The sequence below is a fragment of the Phyllobates terribilis genome, unplaced genomic scaffold (assembly GCF_046119375.1).
Source record: "Phyllobates terribilis strain yellow unplaced genomic scaffold, ASM4611937v1 Scaffold_693__1_contigs__length_808095, whole genome shotgun sequence".
Taxonomy (NCBI): domain Eukaryota; kingdom Metazoa; phylum Chordata; class Amphibia; order Anura; family Dendrobatidae; genus Phyllobates; species Phyllobates terribilis.
Genome location: NW_027363453.1, coordinates 58,898 through 77,069, shown reverse-complemented (window position 1 = coordinate 77,069; position 18,172 = coordinate 58,898). Strand labels below are relative to the sequence as shown.

Below are 18,172 nucleotides of genomic sequence, written 5' to 3'. Positions count from 1 at the left end.
ATGCCTGCAGACTATAAAAGAGAACCCAACCCAAAAAGTTTGGTTGATTAGTCTGTGGCATTCTGTTAAACTGTTGCTTATGGCGGTCTCTGTGAGCTTCTCAGCGACATTCAGCCAGCCAGGTATCCTGCCTGCAGTAGATGGAATGTGGCAATGGAACGCTGGCTGCACGTGTCATAATAGGCTCTGAGCCTTTATATACCTGTGCACAGCAGCAGCCACCTTCAGTCTGCTGCTGGACAGCCAGCAGCAGCAGCAGCAGGAGAGGTATGTAATCAGGAGCCCTCCTGCTAAGGGTAGACAGCTGCTCGTTCCACCCCACCCCCCGCCTTAATTGGTTCTCCTCCCTTCCAACGGTGTTGAGGCGGGTGGGAACAGCAGGGGGTGAAGGTGCTGTGTTTAAAGAGGTGGAGTTATGCAGATCTAAAACGCGTGGATTGCAGCAGCAGCAAGCCGAAAAGTGCAGGCATGTAAGGGATCTAGAGGTTGACAACATGTCTTCTTAACGGGAGTCCAGGAGCTCATCTCCACAAATGGACTTTTCAGGATCCTTGGGTAGCTCCGTAGTTTGAAACCAATTCTGGTTATCGCTTCTCGGCCTTTTGGCTAAGATCAAGTGTAGTATCTGTTCTTATCAGTTTAATATCTGATACGTCCCCTATCTGGGGACCATATATTAAATGGATTTTTAGAACAGGGAGATGGAAAAAGAGCTTGCTCTGTCCACTCCACGCATTGACCTGGTTTTGCAGTATCTCCAGGACCGGTGCACCCCTTCTTTAATGCAGTTTCTAAAATCAGAAAGAATTGAATTCAATGTTTTTTGTTCATTTTGCTTGTTTGTCGGATTTTGGGATGGACTCTTTGGCTTTGCTTTTCTTCTCCTCATTGGATTTTTCATGTTCAAAGTTGCAGAAGCCAGATTACAAGCTCATTTTGGTTCAACTTCAGCAACTGTGCATTGCATTGCCATGTAATGTGATGCAATGCTATCTTTCTAGCTCTCCCTTTTTACTTCCTTTTGGATAAACAGACATATTAGGCAAGCATTTTGGAGCTTTCACCTAAATAACTACAGGTGGTGAGATAAGCTGCACAATATAATTGACCTTTCAGTATATTGTTGCACACACACCATCTATTTAGCAAATGCCCTTGTTATCAACAGCAGCCTTTTAAACTCACCTGAGCTAACAGGTATGTGCGCTGGTTACTCTGCTGCGCTTAAAATTTCTTTTTTGGTTTGCTACAATGCCTTTTCTGAAACGTTGTCTCCCTCTGCTGGAACACTGACTTCTTTCATTTAATGCCTGCAGACTATAAAAGAGAACCCAACCCAAAAAGTTTGGTTGATTAGTCTGTGGCATTCTGTTAAACTGTTGCTTATGGCGGTCTCTGTGAGCTTCTCAGCGACATTCAGCCAGCCAGGTATCCTGCCTGCAGTAGATGGAATGTGGCAATGGAACGCTGGCTGCGCGTGTCATAATAGGCTCTGAGCCTTTATATACCTGTGCACAGCAGCAGCCACCTTCAGTCTGCTGCTGGACAGCCAGCAGCAGCAGGAGAGGTATGTAATCAGGAGCCCTCCTGCTAAGGGTAGACAGCTGCTCGTTCCACCCCACCCCCCGCCTTAATTGGTTCTCCTCCCTTCCAACGGTGTTGAGGCGGGTGGGAACAGCAGGGGGTGAAGGTGCTGTGTTTAAAGAGGTGGAGTTATGCAGATCTAAAACGCGTGGATTGCAGCAGCAGCAAGCCGAAAAGTGCAGGCATGTAAGGGATCTAGAGGTTGACAACATGTCTTCTTAACGGGAGTCCAGGAGCTCATCTCCACAAATGGACTTTTCAGGATCCTTGGGTGGCTCCGTAGTTTGAAACCAATTCTGGTTATCGCTTCTCGGCCTTTTGGCTAAGATCAAGTGTAGTATCTGTTCTTATCAGTTTAATATCTGATACGTCCCCTATCTGGGGACCATATATTAAATGGATTTTTAGAACAGGGAGATGGAAAAAGAGCTTGCTCTGTCCACTCCACGCATTGACCTGGTATTGCAGTATCTCCAGGACCGGTGCACCCCTTCTTTAATGCAGTTTCTAAAATCAGAAAGAATTGAATTCAATGTTTTTTGTTCATTTTGCTTGTTTGTCGGATTTTGGGATGGACTCTTTGGCTTTGCTTTTCTTCTCCTCATTGGATTTTTCATGTTCAAAGTTGCAGAAGCCAGATTACAAGCTCATTTTGGTTCAACTTCAGCAACTGTGCATTGCATTGCCATGTAATGTGATGCAATGCTATCTTTCTAGCTCTCCCTTTTTACTTCCTTTTGGATAAACAGACATATTAGGCAAGCATTTTGGAGCTTTCACCTAAATAACTACAGGTGGTGAGATAAGCTGCACAATATAATTGACCTTTCAGTATATTGTTGCACACACACCATCTATTTAGCAAATGCCCTTGTTATCAACAGCAGCCTTTTAAACTCACCTGAGCTAACAGGTATGTGCGCTGGTTACTCTGCTGCGCTTAAAATTTCTTTTTTGGTTTGCTACAATGCCTTTTCTGAAACGTTGTCTCCTTCTGCTGGAACACTGACTTCTTTCATTTAATGCCTGCAGACTATAAAAGAGAACCCAACCCAAAAAGTTTGGTTGATTAGTCTGTGGCATTCTGTTAAACTGTTGCTTATGGCGGTCTCTGTGAGCTTCTCAGCGACATTCAGCCAGCCAGGTATCCTGCCTGCAGTAGATGGAATGTGGCAATGGAACGCTGGCTGCACGTGTCATAATAGGCTCTGAGCCTTTATATACCTGTGCACAGCAGCAGCCACCTTCAGTCTGCTGCTGGACAGCCAGCAGCAGCAGCAGCAGGAGAGGTATGTAATCAGGAGCCCTCCTGCTAAGGGTAGACAGCTGCTCGTTCCACCCCACCCCCCGCCTTAATTGGTTCTCCTCCCTTCCAACGGTGTTGAGGCGGGTGGGAACAGCAGGGGGTGAAGGTGCTGTGTTTAAAGAGGTGGAGTTATGCAGATCTAAAACGCGTGGATTGCAGCAGCAGCAAGCCGAAAAGTGCAGGCATGTAAGGGATCTAGAGGTTGACAACATGTCTTCTTAACGGGAGTCCAGGAGCTCATCTCCACAAATGGACTTTTCAGGATCCTTGGGTGGCTCCGTAGTTTGAAACCAATTCTGGTTATCGCTTCTCGGCCTTTTGGCTAAGATCAAGTGTAGTATCTGTTCTTATCAGTTTAATATCTGATACGTCCCCTATCTGGGGACCATATATTAAATGGATTTTTAGAACAGGGAGATGGAAAAAGAGCTTGCTCTGTCCACTCCACGCATTGACCTGGTATTGCAGTATCTCCAGGACCGGTGCACCCCTTCTTTAATGCAGTTTCTAAAATCAGAAAGAATTGAATTCAATGTTTTTTGTTCATTTTGCTTGTTTGTCGGATTTTGGGATGGACTCTTTGGCTTTGCTTTTCTTCTCCTCATTGGATTTTTCATGTTCAAAGTTGCAGAAGCCAGATTACAAGCTCATTTTGGTTCAACTTCAGCAACTGTGCATTGCATTGCCATGTAATGTGATGCAATGCTATCTTTCTAGCTCTCCCTTTTTACTTCCTTTTGGATAAACAGACATATTAGGCAAGCATTTTGGAGCTTTCACCTAAATAACTACAGGTGGTGAGATAAGCTGCACAATATAATTGACCTTTCAGTATATTGTTGCACACACACCATCTATTTAGCAAATGCCCTTGTTATCAACAGCAGCCTTTTAAACTCACCTGAGCTAACAGGTATGTGCGCTGGTTACTCTGCTGCGCTTAAAATTTCTTTTTTGGTTTGCTACAATGCCTTTTCTGAAACGTTGTGTCCTTCTGCTGGAACACTGACTTCTTTCATTTAATGCCTGCAGACTATAAAAGAGAACCCAACCCAAAAAGTTTGGTTGATTAGTCTGTGGCATTCTGTTAAACTGTTGCTTATGGCGGTCTCTGTGAGCTTCTCAGCGACATTCAGCCAGCCAGGTATCCTGCCTGCAGTAGATGGAATGTGGCAATGGAACGCTGGCTGCGCGTGTCATAATAGGCTCTGAGCCTTTATATACCTGTGCACAGCAGCAGCCACCTTCAGTCTGCTGCTGGACAGCCAGCAGCAGCAGCAGCAGGAGAGGTATGTAATCAGGAGCCCTACTGCTAAGGGTAGACAGCTGCTCGTTCCACCCCACCCCCCGCCTTAATTGGCTCTCCTCCCTTCCAACGGTGTTGAGGCGGGTGGGAACAGCAGGGGGTGAAGGTGCTGTGTTTAAAGAGGTGGAGTTATGCAGATCTAAAACGCGTGGATTGCAGCAGCAGCAAGCCGAAAAGTGCAGGCATGTAAGGGATCTAGAGGTTGACAACATGTCTTCTTAACGGGAGTCCAGGAGCTCATCTCCACAAATGGACTTTTCAGGATCCTTGGGTGGCTCCGTAGTTTGAAACCAATTCTGGTTATCGCTTCTCGGCCTTTTGGCTAAGATCAAGTGTAGTATCTGTTCTTATCAGTTTAATATCTGATACGTCCCCTATCTGGGGACCATATATTAAATGGATTTTTAGAACAGGGAGATGGAAAAAGAGCTTGCTCTGTCCACTCCACGCATTGACCTGGTATTGCAGTATCTCCAGGACCGGTGCACCCCTTCTTTAATGCAGTTTCTAAAATCAGAAAGAATTGAATTCAATGTTTTTTGTTCATTTTGCTTGTTTGTCGGATTTTGGGATGGACTCTTTGGCTTTGCTTTTCTTCTCCTCATTGGATTTTTCATGTTTAAAGTTGCAGAAGCCAGATTACAAGCTCATTTTGGTTCAACTTCAGCAACTGTGCTTTGCATTGCCATGTAATGTGATGCAATGCTATCTTTCTAGCTCTCCCTTTTTACTTCCTTTTGGATAAACAGACATATTAGGCAAGCATTTTGGAGCTTTCACCTAAATAACTACAGGTGGTGAGATAAGCTGCACAATATAATTGACCTTTCAGTATATTGTTGCACACACACCATCTATTTAGCAAATGCCCTTGTTATCAACAGCAGCCTTTTAAACTCACCTGAGCTAACAGGTATGTGCGCTGGTTACTCTGCTGCGCTTAAAATTTCTTTTTTGGTTTGCTACAATGCCTTTTCTGAAACGTTGTCTCCTTCTGCTGGAACACTGACTTCTTTCATTTAATGCCTGCAGACTATAAAAGAGAACCCAACCCAAAAAGTTTGGTTGATTAGTCTGTGGCATTCTGTTAAACTGTTGCTTATGGCGGTCTCTGTGAGCTTCTCAGCGACATTCAGCCAGCCAGGTATCCTGCCTGCAGTAGATGGAATGTGGCAATGGAACGCTGGCTGCGCGTGTCATAATAGGCTCTGAGCCTTTATATACCTGTGCACAGCAGCAGCCACCTTCAGTCTGCTGCTGGACAGCCAGCAGCAGCAGCAGCAGGAGAGGTATGTAATCAGGAGCCCTCCTGCTAAGGGTAGACAGCTGCTCGTTCCACCCCACCCCCCGCCTTAATTGGTTCTCCTCCCTTCCAACGGTGTTGAGGCAGGTGGGAACAGCAGGGGGTGAAGGTGCTGTGTTTAAAGAGGTGGAGTTATGCAGATCTAAAACGCGTGGATTGCAGCAGCAGCAAGCCGAAAAGTGCAGGCATGTAAGGGATCTAGAGGTTGACAACATGTCTTCTTAACGGGAGTCCAGGAGCTCATCTCCACAAATGGACTTTTCAGGATCCTTGGGTGGCTCCGTAGTTTGAAACCAATTCTGGTTATCGCTTCTCGGCCTTTTGGCTAAGATCAAGTGTAGTTTCTGTTCTTATCAGTTTAATATCTGATACGTCCCCTATCTGGGGACCATATATTAAATGGATTTTTAGAACAGGGAGATGGAAAAAGAGCTTGCTCTGTCCACTCCACGCATTGACCTGGTATTGCAGTATCTCCAGGACCGGTGCACCCCTTCTTTAATGCAGTTTCTAAAATCAGAAAGAATTGAATTCAATGTTTTTTGTTCATTTTGCTTGTTTGTCGGATTTTGGGATGGACTCTTTGGCTTTGCTTTTCTTCTCCTCATTGGATTTTTCATGTTCAAAGTTGCAGAAGCCAGATTACAAGCTCATTTTGGTTCAACTTCAGCAACTGTGCATTGCATTGCCATGTAATGTGATGCAATGCTATCTTTCTAGCTCTCCCTTTTTACTTCCTTTTGGATAAACAGACATATTAGGCAAGCATTTTGGAGCTTTCACCTAAATAACTACAGGTGGTGAGATAAGCTGCACAATATAATTGACCTTTCAGTATATTGTTGCACACACACCATCTATTTAGCAAATGCCCTTGTTATCAACAGCAGCCTTTTAAACTCACCTGAGCTAACAGGTATGTGCGCTGGTTACTCTGCTGCGCTTAAAATTTCTTTTTTGGTTTGCTACAATGCCTTTTCTGAAACGTTGTCTCCTTCTGCTGGAACACTGACTTCTTTCATTTAATGCCTGCAGACTATAAAAGAGAACCCAACCCAAAAAGTTTGGTTGATTAGTCTGTGGCATTCTGTTAAACTGTTGCTTATGGCGGTCTCTGTGAGCTTCTCAGCGACATTCAGCCAGCCAGGTATCCTGCCTGCAGTAGATGGAATGTGGCAATGGAACGCTGGCTGCGCGTGTCATAATAGGCTCTGAGCCTTTATATACCTGTGCACAGCAGCAGCCACCTTCAGTCTGCTGCTGGACAGCCAGCAGCAGCAGCAGCAGGAGAGGTATGTAATCAGGAGCCCTCCTGCTAAGGGTAGACAGCTGCTCGTTCCACCCCACCCCCCGCCTTAATTGGTTCTCCTCCCTTCCAACGGTGTTGAGGCGGGTGGGAACAGCAGGGGGTGAAGGTGCTGTGTTTAAAGAGGTGGAGTTATGCAGATCTAAAACGCGTGGATTGCAGCAGCAGCAAGCCGAAAAGTGCAGGCATGTAAGGGATCTAGAGGTTGACAACATGTCTTCTTAACGGGAGTCCAGGAGCTCATCTCCACAAATGGACTTTTCAGGATCCTTGGGTGGCTCCGTAGTTTGAAACCAATTCTGGCTATCGCTTCTCGGCCTTTTGGCTAAGATCAAGTGTAGTATCTGTTCTTATCAGTTTAATATCTGATACGTCCCCTATCTGGGGACCATATATTAAATGGATTTTTAGAACAGGGAGATGGAAAAAGAGCTTGCTCTGTCCACTCCACGCATTGACCTGGTATTGCAGTATCTCCAGGACCGGTGCACCCCTTCTTTAATGCAGTTTCTAAAATCAGAAAGAATTGAATTCAATGTTTTTTGTTCATTTTGCTTGTTTGTCGGATTTTGGGATGGACTCTTTGGCTTTGCTTTTCTTCTCCTCATTGGATTTTTCATGTTCAAAGTTGCAGAAGCCAGATTACAAGCTCATTTTGGTTCAACTTCAGCAACTGTGCATTGCATTGCCATGTAATGTGATGCAATGCTATCTTTCTAGCTCTCCCTTTTTACTTCCTTTTGGATAAACAGACATATTAGGCAAGCATTTTGGAGCTTTCACCTAAATAACTACAGGTGGTGAGATAAGCTGCACAATATAATTGACCTTTCAGTATATTGTTGCACACACACCATCTATTTAGCAAATGCCCTTGTTATCAACAGCAGCCTTTTAAACTCACCTGAGCTAACAGGTATGTGCGCTGGTTACTCTGCTGCGCTTAAAATTTCTTTTTTGGTTTGCTACAATGCCTTTTCTGAAACGTTGTCTCCTTCTGCTGGAACACTGACTTCTTTCATTTAATGCCTGCAGACTATAAAAGAGAATCCAACCCAAAAAGTTTGGTTGATTAGTCTGTGGCATTCTGTTAAACTGTTGCTTATGGCGGTCTCTGTGAGCTTCTCAGCGACATTCAGCCAGCCAGGTATCCTGCCTGCAGTAGATGGAATGTGGCAATGGAACGCTGGCTGCGCGTGTCATAATAGGCTCTGAGCCTTTATATACCTGTGCACAGCAGCAGCCACCTTCAGTCTGCTGCTGGACAGCCAGCAGCAGCAGCAGCAGGAGAGGTATGTAATCAGGAGCCCTCCTGCTAAGGGTAGACAGCTGCTCGTTCCACCCCACCCCCCGCCTTAATTGGTTCTCCTCCCTTCCAACGGTGTTGAGGCGGGTGGGAACAGCAGGGGGTGAAGGTGCTGTGTTTAAAGAGGTGGAGTTATGCAGATCTAAAACGCGTGGATTGCAGCAGCAGCAAGCCGAAAAGTGCAGGCATGTAAGGGATCTAGAGGTTGACAACATGTCTTCTTAACGGGAGTCCAGGAGCTCATCTCCACAAATGGACTTTTCAGGATCCTTGGGTGGCTCCGTAGTTTGAAACCAATTCTGGTTATCGCTTCTCGGCCTTTTGGCTAAGATACCACATCTTGCCAGAAGGATTCTAAGCCAATCGTGCCCTTGGCCTTGAGGCATCGGCGGTGTAAAAGCCGTCTTAAGCCTCATGCTGCTTTAGGGGGCAGATACGCAAAGAAACCAAGAAGGCGATCGACCCTATCTACCTTTTGAAGATGGCATCAGCAGTAGCGGCCGCAGTGCGCTATGCCAGAGCTGGTGACCTTCGCATCAAGAACTCTTTCAAGATCGAAGTGGACGATGCATCCAAGGAGAAGTTGACCTTGAAGTTTTTCGTGAGGAGAGTGCTGCTGGAGATCCTAGGAGTAAAGAGGGAAGACATCCTGGCCCTTCAAGATCGCCCCGGTTCCTTCACTTTGACTCTGGAGTCGGAGTATGCGTGCCAGAACCTCTTCCGCCAGATTCACCTGCACCTTTCAGATGAGGATCTTAAAGGACTCACCTTTGTCATCCTTTACTCCGGTGGAGAGAAGCCGCTCGTGGTTCAGATGAGCAACCCTCATGTTCCCTTAGTTAATATTATTTGCTTTCTTCAAAACTATTTCCCAGAACTGCGGTATTCCCACAAGGTCATGAATGAGGAAAACCTCTGGACGGGAAAGCATAAATTTTTTGTTAAATTTTGTGAAGATCCAAATGGCATTGGTGGTCAGCGTCATCCTCCGTCAAGTTTCCTGATCGGTAGGGAGCGGGGGCGCCTCTTCTACCCGGACATGCCCCTCTTCTGCCGGAAATGCATGTGTTTCGGTCACACTTATGAGAACTGCAAGGAGGAGGTGGCAATCTGTAAGAAGTGCTACAAGCATGGACATGCCACAATGGACTGTACCAATGAGATGGTGTGCAACATCTGCCGGGTCCCAGGTCACTCCTTCCGGGAGTGTCCTTTGAAGAAAAAGGCGGAAACCTATGCTGAAACGCTGGCAAAGCAACCTGCCCGTGTGCCTCCATCTGCTCCCGGGGGGCAGAGGCAACCCTCTGCTGTTCCTGCTCCTGCGGGTGCGTCTACAGCGCGGGGGCAGTCTTCTAGCTCTCCAGTACCTGCTCCACAGACCAAGCCTGCTAGTACATCAGGTGGTACGTCTGCACCTGCTGCACAGAGGAAGCCAACCAACCCTCCTGCTCCTGCTGCTAAGGGGGGTCCCACCGGTGCTCCTGTATCTACTGTGCGAACACAACCCCCTGTAGGCGGGTCCACAAGCACTTCAGTGCCTGCTGCGCAGGGAAAACCTGCCAGTTCTCCTATTCCTGCTGCGCATAAGCCCACGTCTATGCAGAAACCTCCAGCTGAGAAACCTGTCCGTCCTGAGAGGAGGGAAGCTTCATCTAAGGACTGGGCTGCTGATTCTGATCCGGGTGATATGGTGGTGGAGGGGAGTCCCTCTGCTGAAATCGGGACATTTAGCTCGGAGGAAGAAGCAATGGAGCTGGAAACTCGTAGGAAAAGGAAAACAGATGATAGGTCTGATGAGAATGTGGCCAGGGAGACTTCCAAGAAGTGTCCATTAAAACCAAGTCTTCTGCAATACAAGCCAATGGCTCCCGCTGCCCCTCCTGAGGAGCCAAGGCCTTCAGACCCTATAAACATTTCTTTTTCGGACTCAGAAGTGCAGAGCCCGTTAACATCGGTGGGCTTTATGTCTGATTCTGACAGTAGTGTGACCTGAACTATCCTATCATGACCTCATCAATTAAAGTAGCCTCGCTCAATGTGAGGAGTATAAGGGGCTCTACAAGAAGGGCTGCTTTGTTTTCCTACCTGTCAACAGTGGACTGTGATGTCTTTTGTTTGCAAGAATGTAACATTGACTTTGATATGAATTATGCAGATTTAAGAAAAGATTGGCCTCATGGGCCCTCTATCTGGTCCGGAGATAATGAAAATCGTTCCTCTGGCATTGGAGTGCTGTTTAGGTCGCATGACTTTAAAATCAACTCTTTTGTGGACATTTCTTCTGGACGTGCTCTTTTCTTAAATATTAGTTTTAAAGGTGTGGACTTTAGACTTTTGAACATTTATGCTTCTCCGGTGAAGGAAGAGAGACATCAGTTGTTTGAAGATGTGCAATATTACCTACCTGGTTCATCGCCTCTGATGTTCTGTGGGGATTTCAATTGTGTCTTGCCTGGTGAAGGGAGAAGCGGGAGTTCCACCGTTCCTAAAAAAGACAAAACAGAGAAACAACTAAAGGATTTGTTAACTGATTTTTTTCTTAGAGACTCCTGGAAAGAGATCCGTAGTAATGATCCCGGTTATACTTGGGAGAACTCTTCTTCTAAATCTCGTATTGATTTTATTTTCATGTCCCAATATGTGAATGTCAAATCTGTTGTCTTAATCCCAAACATTTTTTCAGATCATAAGATGTTGCTATCAGAGTTAGAATTACCTGGGCTTGTCAAGGCAAGAGGAGTTTGGAGGCTAAATACAACATTGTTACAAGATCCTAAGGTAAGAACAGATTTTAAAGCGTTTTTTAATTATTTAAAAACAAAACAACAAAAATTTTTAACTCTGCTAGAATGGTGGGAATACAGCAAGATGAAGATAAAAAGTTTTTTTATCAAGGTCAGCATAGCCAATGCAAGAGAAAAGTCCGCTTGGCATAAAAGGCTTATTACTAAATTGCAGACCTGTTATCAACTAAGAGATGTGGGACTTGAAATGGACGATTTAATTGAAGCAACAAAAAAAGAAATTAAAAAGAGTATAGAGTCGAAGGGTAAGGAAATAATTTATAACTCAAAAATTGAAGTGATGGAGAAAAATGAAAAGTGCTCAAGATTTTTTTTTAAAAAAGTAGTTGCTGCTAAGGAAATGATAACAGAATTAGAGGGTGAAACTACAACTGAAGGTATGCTCAACCAAGCTCACCAGTTTTATCAGCAGCTTTTTAATGAGAAAACTATAGACCAGTCTTTTACTGAAGATGCCCTTAATTCATTAAAAAATAGTCTGAGCCGCGAAGACCAAGAATTGTTATGCACTGAAGTCACCTTGTCGGAAGTAGATGCTGCTATCAAAAGTTTTTCCTATGGGAAAACCCCTGGTTCTGACGGTTTGCCTGTTGAATTTTATCGTGAATTTTGGAATTTTTTAAAACCCGACTTGTTTTTAGTAATCAAAGAAGCTTTTAAGTGTGATATCCTGCCTATATCTTGGAGAAGCGGTCTGGTCTCCCTGATTTTTAAAAAAGGAGCCAAATCCCATCTGGCAAACTGGAGACCAATCACACTGTTGAATGTTGATTACAAGTTGATGTCCAAAATTTTAGTGAACCGTTTTAAAAAAGTTTTATCCAAAGTTATTTATGAAGACCAGGTATGTGGGGTGCCAGGAAGAGGAGTTGCGGAGCATCTCAATACCATCCGCGATGTCATATGGTACCAGCAATCCAGGAAGCAAGACTTAGCAATTTTATCGTTGGATTTTCAAAAGGCTTTTGATCGTGTCTCTCATTGTTTTTTATGGTTGGTTTTAAAAAAAATGGGCTTCCCTGAAATTTTTATCAAGCAAGTGGCACTTTTATATAAGAACTCTTTTAGTAAAATTTTAATCAATGGATTTTTGTCTAATGAAGTGTTTTTGCATTCAGGTGTGAAGCAAGGCTGCCCTTTGTCCCCAGTGCTATTTATATGTGCAATAGAGCCTCTTTTATCTATGCTACGAGAGGATAAAGTGATTAAAGGTGTCCCTATCCCTGGAGGACATGGAAGAGATGTGAAGGTAATGGGCTACATGGATGATATTACTATTTTTTGTTCATCACCTGCCGCTCTCAGGAGAGCTATAAGAACGACCAATTTTTTTTGTGAAGCCTCAGGTTTTAAGTTAAACATTGAGAAATGTGATTGTTTTGTCCGTGGCAATTGGGCGGATGTGTCCATCCCTGATCTCCCGATGCAGTCAGAGAAGATTAAAATTCTGGGCGTGATTTTTGATCGACAGAATGATGGAATGAAGAGCTGGGATGGAGTAAGGGACAAAATACAAAAGAAGATTGACTTTTGGAAATTAAGAAAATTAACAATCGAAGGTAAAGTTTTAATTATTAAGGCCCTTCTGCTTCCTGTCATGTTATATCTCAGTTATGTTTATCCCCCAAGTGACCTTACAGCGAGAAGATTACAGAGAATGCTGTTTGAATTTGTGTGGAACTCTAAGTTCGAAAAGGTGAAGAGAGAAACAATGTACAAGATGCACCACCTTGGTGGTAAGGATGTTCCCAACGTCAAACTGTTTTTATACTCAAAGTTTTTTAGCCTCTGTTTTAAATATATGTTTGCTTCAAGCCCTTGGGCACATTTTTTAAGATATGCAGCTGGCCACATTTTTAGGAGGCGAAAGTGGATATCCATTTCTTTAACAAGCCCAGTGTTGTTATCCCCTCCACAACAATATGCCATCCTGGAGAAAGTTATCAGATTATATGGCCTAGATTCTTTTGAGATGGAGACATTGAAGAATGCAAGGAAGCTGCTGCAGCAATTAAAAAAGAAAGAAACTTTGACGCCCATAAGCCATTATTCATATAGCAGAGTCACTAAAATATGGAATTTAACAAATGCACCTTACCTGATGAATCAACATAAAGACTTAGCTTGGATGATTGTGCAGGAATGTTTACCGACTCGTGATTTCCAGTATAAAAGAAGACTTAGCACTATACAAACCTGCCCGAGGCATCAGTGCAATAATGATGAGACTACTATGCACCTTATTTGGAATTGTGATTTTGCACAGCAAGTGTGGAAAGACTGTGGTGAGCTTTTAAAATTTTTATCTGGTCTTAATTTTTTAAGCCATGAAGTGGTTTTATATGGGATTTTACCAAACATGACGAAAGAAAAAGAGAGAGTTTTATGGTGCACTTTGAGTTGTGTTAAAAGTGCTCTATGGAAGACCAGAAACATATTGTTGTTTAAAAGAGACTATATAGAAGTCAAGGATTGTATAAGACTGGCATTAAGTGAAATTTATATGTACTACCTAATGGATATGAAGAAGCTTGGAAAGAAAAGAGCCCTGAGTATATGGAACTATCACCTATGGAAGATGTTATTTTAAAGCTCTGAAGAAAAGATAAAGACTACGATATTTTAAATATAAACGCAAAATCTGTTCTTATCAGTTTAATATCTGATACGTCCCCTATCTGGGGACCATATATTAAATGGATTTTTAGAACAGGGAGATGGAAAAAGAGCTTGCTCTGTCCACTCCACGCATTGACCTGGTATTGCAGTATCTCCAGGACCGGTGCACCCCTTCTTTAATGCAGTTTCTAAAATCAGAAAGAATTGAATTCAATGTTTTTTGTTCATTTTGCTTGTTTGTCGGATTTTGGGATGGACTCTTTGGCTTTGCTTTTCTTCTCCTCATTGGATTTTTCATGTTCAAAGTTGCAGAAGCCAGATTACAAGCTCATTTTGGTTCAACTTCAGCAACTGTGCATTGCATTGCCATGTAATGTGATGCAATGCTATCTTTCTAGCTCTCCCTTTTTACTTCCTTTTGGATAAACAGACATATTAGGCAAGCATTTTGGAGCTTTCACCTAAATAACTACAGGTGGTGAGATAAGCTGCACAATATAATTGACCTTTCAGTATATTGTTGCACACACACCATCTATTTAGCAAATGCCCTTGTTATCAACAGCAGCCTTTTAAACTCACCTGAGCTAACAGGTATGTGCGCTGGTTACTCTGCTGCGCTTAAAATTTCTTTTTTGGTTTGCTACAATGCCTTTTCTGAAACGTTGTCTCCTTCTGCTGGAACACTGACTTCTTTCATTTAATGCCTGCAGACTATAAAAGAGAACCCAACCCAAAAAGTTTGGTTGATTAGTCTGTGGCATTCTGTTAAACTGTTGCTTATGGCGGTCTCTGTGAGCTTCTCAGCGACATTCAGCCAGCCAGGTATCCTGCCTGCAGTAGATGGAATGTGGCAATGGAACGCTGGCTGCGCGTGTCATAATAGGCTCTGAGCCTTTATATACCTGTGCACAGCAGCAGCCACCTTCAGTCTGCTGCTGGACAGCCAGCAGCAGCAGCAGCAGGAGAGGTATGTAATCAGGAGCCCTCCTGCTAAGGGTAGACAGCTGCTCGTTCCACCCCACCCCCCGCCTTAATTGGTTCTCCTCCCTTCCAACGGTGTTGAGGCGGGTGGGAACAGCAGGGGGTGAAGGTGCTGTGTTTAAAGAGGTGGAGTTATGCAGATCTAAAACGCGTGGATTGCAGCAGCAGCAAGCCGAAAAGTGCAGGCATGTAAGGGATCTAGAGGTTGACAACATGTCTTCTTAACGGGAGTCCAGGAGCTCATCTCCACAAATGGACTTTTCAGGATCCTTGGGTGGCTCCGTAGTTTGAAACCAATTCTGGTTATCGCTTCTCGGCCTTTTGGCTAAGATCAAGTGTAGTATCTGTTCTTATCAGTTTAATATCTGATACGTCCCCTATCTGGGGACCATATATTAAATGGATTTTTAGAACAGGGAGATGGAAAAAGAGCTTGCTCTGTCCACTCCACGCATTGACCTGGTATTGCAGTATCTCCAGGACCGGTGCACCCCTTCTTTAATGCAGTTTCTAAAATCAGAAAGAATTGAATTCAATGTTTTTTGTTCATTTTGCTTGTTTGTCGGATTTTGGGATGGACTCTTTGGCTTTGCTTTTCTTCTCCTCATTGGATTTTTCATGTTCAAAGTTGCAGAAGCCAGATTACAAGCTCATTTTGGTTCAACTTCAGCAACTGTGCATTGCATTGCCATGTAATGTGATGCAATGCTATCTTTCTAGCTCTCCCTTTTTACTTCCTTTTGGATAAACAGACATATTAGGCAAGCATTTTGGAGCTTTCACCTAAATAACTACAGGTGGTGAGATAAGCTGCACAATATAATTGACCTTTCAGTATATTGTTGCACACACACCATCTATTTAGCAAATGCCCTTGTTATCAACAGCAGCCTTTTAAACTCACCTGAGCTAACAGGTATGTGCGCTGGTTACTCTGCTGCGCTTAAAATTTCTTTTTTGGTTTGCTACAATGCCTTTTCTGAAACGTTGTCTCCTTCTGCTGGAACACTGACTTCTTTCATTTAATGCCTGCAGACTATAAAAGAGAACCGAACCCAAAAAGTTTGGTTGATTAGTCTGTGGCATTCTGTTAAACTGTTGCTTATGGCGGTCTCTGTGAGCTTCTCAGCGACATTCAGCCAGCCAGGTATCCTGCCTGCAGTAGATGGAATGTGGCAATGGAACGCTGGCTGCGCGTGTCATAATAGGCTCTGAGCCTTTATATACCTGTGCACAGCAGCAGCCACCTTCAGTCTGCTGCTGGACAGCCAGCAGCAGCAGCAGCAGGAGAGGTATGTAATCAGGAGCCCTCCTGCTAAGGGTAGACAGCTGCTCGTTCCACCCCACCCCCCGCCTTAATTGGTTCTCCTCCCTTCCAACGGTGTTGAGGCGGGTGGGAACAGCAGGGGGTGAAGGTGCTGTGTTTAAAGAGGTGGAGTTATGCAGATCTAAAACGTGTGGATTGCAGCAGCAGCAAGCCGAAAAGTGCAGGCATGTAAGGGATCTAGAGGTTGACAACATGTCTTCTTAACGGGAGTCCAGGAGCTCATCTCCACAAATGGACTTTTCAGGATCCTTGGGTGGCTCCGTAGTTTGAAACCAATTCTGGTTATCGCTTCTCGGCCTTTTGGCTAAGATCAAGTGTAGTATCTGTTCTTATCAGTTTAATATCTGATACGTCCCCTATCTGGGGACCATATATTAAATGGATTTTTAGAACAGGGAGATGGAAAAAGAGCTTGCTCTGTCCACTCCACGCATTGACCTGGTATTGCAGTATCTCCAGGACCGGTGCACCCCTTCTTTAATGCAGTTTCTAAAATCAGAAAGAATTGAATTCAATGTTTTTTGTTCATTTTGCTTGTTTGTCGGATTTTGGGATGGACTCTTTGGCTTTGCTTTTCTTCTCCTCATTGGATTTTTCATGTTCAAAGTTGCAGAAGCCAGATTACAAGCTCATTTTGGTTCAACTTCAGCAACTGTGCATTGCATTGCCATGTAATGTGATGCAATGCTATCTTTCTAGCTCTCCCTTTTTACTTCCTTTTGGATAAACAGACATATTAGGCAAGCATTTTGGAGCTTTCACCTAAATAACTACAGGTGGTGAGATAAGCTGCACAATATAATTGACCTTTCAGTATATTGTTGCACACACACCATCTATTTAGCAAATGCCCTTGTTATCAACAGCAGCCTTTTAAACTCACCTGAGCTAACAGGTATGTGCACTGGTTACTCTGCTGCGCTTAAAATTTCTTTTTTGGTTTGCTACAATGCCTTTTCTGAAACGTTGTCTCCTTCTGCTGGAACACTGACTTCTTTCATTTAATGCCTGCAGACTATAAAAGAGAACCCAACCCAAAAAGTTTGGTTGATTAGTCTGTGGCATTCTGTTAAACTGTTGCTTATGGCGGTCTCTGTGAGCTTCTCAGCGACATTCAGCCAGCCAGGTATCCTGCCTGCAGTAGATGGAATGTGGCAATGGAACGCTGGCTGCGCGTGTCATAATAGGCTCTGAGCCTTTATATACCTGTGCACAGCAGCAGCCACCTTCAGTCTGCTGCTGGACAGCCAGCAGCAGCAGCAGCAGGAGAGGTATGTAATCAGGAGCCCTCCTGCTAAGGGTAGACAGCTGCTCGTTCCACCCCACCCCCCGCCTTAATTGGTTCTCCTCCCTTCCAACGGTGTTGAGGCGGGTGGGAACAGCAGGGGGTGAAGGTGCTGTGTTTAAAGAGGTGGAGTTATGCAGATCTAAAACGCGTGGATTGCAGCAGCAGCAAGCCGAAAAGTGCAGGCATGTAAGGGATCTAGAGGTTGACAACATGTCTTCTTAACGGGAGTCCAGGAGCTCATCTCCACAAATGGACTTTTCAGGATCCTTGGGTGGCTCCGTAGTTTGAAACCAATTCTGGTTATCGCTTCTCGGCCTTTTGGCTAAGATCAAGTGTAGTATCTGTTCTTATCAGTTTAATATCTGATACGTCCCCTATCTGGGGACCATATATTAAATGGATTTTTAGAACAGGGAGATGGAAAAAGAGCTTGCTCTGTCCACTCCACGCATTGACCTGGTATTGCAGTATCTCCAGGACCGGTGCACCCCTTCTTTAATGCAGTTTCTAAAATCAGAAAGAATTGAATTCAATGTTTTTTGTTCATTTTGCTTGTTTGTCGGATTTTGGGATGGACTCTTTGGCTTTGCTTTTCTTCTCCTCATTGGATTTTTCATGTTCAAAGTTGCAGAAGCCAGATTACAAGCTCATTTTGGTTCAACTTCAGCAACTGTGCATTGCATTGCCATGTAATGTGATGCAATGCTATCTTTCTAGCTCTCCCTTTTTACTTCCTTTTGGATAAACAGACATATTAGGCAAGCATTTTGGAGCTTTCACCTAAATAACTACAGGTGGTGAGATAAGCTGCACAATATAATTGACCTTTCAGTATATTGTTGCACACACACCATCTATTTAGCAAATGCCCTTGTTATCAACAGCAGCCTTTTAAACTCACCTGAGCTAACAGGTATGTGCGCTGGTTACTCTGCTGCGCTTAAAATTTCTTTTTTGGTTTGCTACAATGCCTTTTCTGAAACGTTGTCTCCTTCTGCTGGAACACTGACTTCTTTCATTTAATGCATGCAGACTATAA

At 44.1% G+C, this 18,172-nt stretch overlaps 9 non-coding genes and 1 pseudogene across 9 annotated transcripts; all 10 read left to right on the top strand.

Annotated features, from left to right (window-relative positions):
- Window positions 1–586: 586 nt before the first annotated feature.
- LOC141236252 (U2 spliceosomal RNA) lies at window positions 587–777 on the top strand. Its single transcript, XR_012301945.1, has one exon. It is a non-coding gene; the product is annotated as a U2 spliceosomal RNA (small nuclear RNA).
- Window positions 778–1,886: 1,109 nt separating this feature from the next.
- On the top strand, window positions 1,887–2,077 carry LOC141236296 (U2 spliceosomal RNA). Its single transcript, XR_012301986.1, has one exon. It is a non-coding gene; the product is annotated as a U2 spliceosomal RNA (small nuclear RNA).
- A 1,115-nt stretch (window positions 2,078–3,192) lies between these two features.
- On the top strand, window positions 3,193–3,383 carry LOC141236284 (U2 spliceosomal RNA). The gene has a single exon (XR_012301975.1). It is a non-coding gene; the product is annotated as a U2 spliceosomal RNA (small nuclear RNA).
- Window positions 3,384–4,498: 1,115 nt separating this feature from the next.
- On the top strand, window positions 4,499–4,689 carry LOC141236273 (U2 spliceosomal RNA). Its single transcript, XR_012301964.1, has one exon. It is a non-coding gene; the product is annotated as a U2 spliceosomal RNA (small nuclear RNA).
- A 1,115-nt stretch (window positions 4,690–5,804) lies between these two features.
- On the top strand, window positions 5,805–5,995 carry LOC141236301 (U2 spliceosomal RNA). The gene has a single exon (XR_012301991.1). It is a non-coding gene; the product is annotated as a U2 spliceosomal RNA (small nuclear RNA).
- Window positions 5,996–7,110: 1,115 nt separating this feature from the next.
- LOC141236261 (U2 spliceosomal RNA) lies at window positions 7,111–7,301 on the top strand. Its single transcript, XR_012301953.1, has one exon. It is a non-coding gene; the product is annotated as a U2 spliceosomal RNA (small nuclear RNA).
- Window positions 7,302–13,532: 6,231 nt separating this feature from the next.
- On the top strand, window positions 13,533–13,708 carry LOC141236337 (U2 spliceosomal RNA; annotated as a pseudogene).
- A 1,115-nt stretch (window positions 13,709–14,823) lies between these two features.
- On the top strand, window positions 14,824–15,014 carry LOC141236248 (U2 spliceosomal RNA). Its single transcript, XR_012301942.1, has one exon. It is a non-coding gene; the product is annotated as a U2 spliceosomal RNA (small nuclear RNA).
- A 1,115-nt stretch (window positions 15,015–16,129) lies between these two features.
- On the top strand, window positions 16,130–16,320 carry LOC141236237 (U2 spliceosomal RNA). Its single transcript, XR_012301931.1, has one exon. It is a non-coding gene; the product is annotated as a U2 spliceosomal RNA (small nuclear RNA).
- Window positions 16,321–17,435: 1,115 nt separating this feature from the next.
- On the top strand, window positions 17,436–17,626 carry LOC141236226 (U2 spliceosomal RNA). The gene has a single exon (XR_012301920.1). It is a non-coding gene; the product is annotated as a U2 spliceosomal RNA (small nuclear RNA).
- The last annotated feature ends 546 nt before the right edge of the window (window positions 17,627–18,172 follow it).